We start from the raw sequence: 1,953 nt of genomic DNA on the forward strand, positions 1-1,953 counted from the left end.
CTGTGGCACGTCTTGCTTTAGGATGGCACTCACTTTCTCGGTCAAGAAGATCTTCTTTTGAATACTCTACCGTCGTTTGGTTGTGCATAAGTCTTTCAGGAATTTGGCATATGAAGCTATCTGTTTTACGACATCAAGTAGAAGAATGTTGACTTTCACCTATTTTAATACCTCTAGGATATCCTGAGAGTTATAGAGAGGTTTTGGTGTGACCAACCGTTGGGGAAATGGAGCAACTGGTTTTTCTAGAAGTTTCGGTTCTAATTTTTGTGGGGTCTCACTAGATCCATTATTGTTGTCCTCTTCTAGTTCTTGAGGCTTTTCAGGCTTAACTGGGAGGGTTTTATCAATGATCTTCCCACTCCTAAGAGTGGTGATGGATTTAGCGTGCCCCATTTGATTTGAAGAGCTGGGATCACTTATCTCGTATTGCGGTTTAGGATTAGGGAGCGGTTGTGCAGGAAGCATCCCCTTTTCTATAACTGTCATTTGTAAATCCATCTTTTGCATAAAGTTTCGCATTGCCTGGGTCAGCTCTTGCATAGATTTTGAACCGGTTCTTCTTGAGGTTTCCCCTGATTTGGATTTTGATTGAAGAAACTTTGAGGGGTAGCAGTTTGTCCATTTCTCCAACTAAAGTTTGGATGATTTTTCCAACCAGGATTGTACGTATTAGAGGTCGGTCCATTGAAAGGTCTTTGATAATTATTTACGGCATTGGATTGTTCATTCAACACTTCTCGAAAGGCGGGTATTGTAGGACAATTTTCAGTTGTATGAATGTTGCAATCACAAATGCCGCAAACACTTTCATTAACCTTATCCTTCTTTCCTTCCATGGCCTCAACTTTCCTTATGAGCGTAGTCACTTTACACTTGAGATCATCCTCTTCTTTCAAGAGATACAATCCACCTTTCTCCTTTAATTGAGTCGGCCTAGACGTGGTGTTCGATTTTGGGTAATAATCCCATGATTGTGTTATTTCAGCAAGACTATCGAGGTAATCCCATACCTCTTCGACATTTTTATTAATGAATTCTCCATTACACATTGTCTCGACCATTTGGCGCATGGAAAATGTCAGTCCATCGGAGAAAAAATTTGTAATGCAGCACGTTTCAAAGTCGTGTTGTGGGCATGAACTGACCAAATCCTTGAACCTTTCCCAACATTGGTAAAATGTTTCATCCTCCTTTTGGGTGAAGTTCATGATTGCTTTTCTAAGGGTAATCGTTTTATGATGTGGAAAAAATTTCTTTATAAATTCCCTTTGCATATCATTCCATGTGCCAATGGATCTAGGACGCAGTGAATGTAACTATGTCTTAGCCTTCTCCTTTAAGGAAAAAGGAAAGAGTCTCAGCCTGACTGTGTCCTCAGACACATTTTGAAAATATAAAGTGGTTATGATCTCATCAAACTCTTTCAAATGTAGATATGGTTCTTCAGATTCAAGCCCATGGAACTTAGGAAGGAGTTAGATAACCCCTGGCTTGATGTCCATATGTCCCGTATTTTCAGGAAAAATCATGCATGAGGGCGTACTTACCCCCACTGGTTGTAAATAATCTTGTAAAGTACGTGGCGGGGGTGCTTGATGCACCTCATTCTCATCCTGAATGTCCTCCACCCTAGGTTGGGGTAGAAGAGGTTGGTTTTCAGCCATCACTTCAATTAACTTTGGGGATTTCGAGTGGTGTTTAGTCCTACGATGGATAGGTAACCCCTCAACCAATCCTCCTTCAGTCAAAAGACGTCGAGTGTTGTCACGGGCCCACTTGGGCATGAAACACTCGCAGCCATCAATCAAATTCGAAACCTAATCCTAAGAAAGGAAAAGAAAGTCTAAAAGAAAGAGAGGGTTGGAAAGAAGTTACCAAATTGGACTCCCTCAGTTAAAAACCTGCAAAAGAAAATAAAACAAGTCAGTTTCTAAAGAGAAGGTTTAGAAT

General features: G+C 40.7%; 1 non-coding gene across 1 annotated transcript; it reads left to right on the forward strand.

Moving 5' to 3' along the window:
* Nucleotides 1–1,122: 1,122 nt before the first annotated feature.
* On the forward strand, nucleotides 1,123–1,229 carry LOC131250367 (small nucleolar RNA R71). Its single transcript, XR_009173291.1, has one exon. It is a non-coding gene; the product is annotated as a small nucleolar RNA R71 (small nucleolar RNA).
* The last annotated feature ends 724 nt before the right edge of the window (nucleotides 1,230–1,953 follow it).

Source organism: Magnolia sinica, chromosome 6, assembly GCF_029962835.1.
Source record: "Magnolia sinica isolate HGM2019 chromosome 6, MsV1, whole genome shotgun sequence".
Lineage (NCBI taxonomy): Eukaryota > Viridiplantae > Streptophyta > Magnoliopsida > Magnoliales > Magnoliaceae > Magnolia > Magnolia sinica.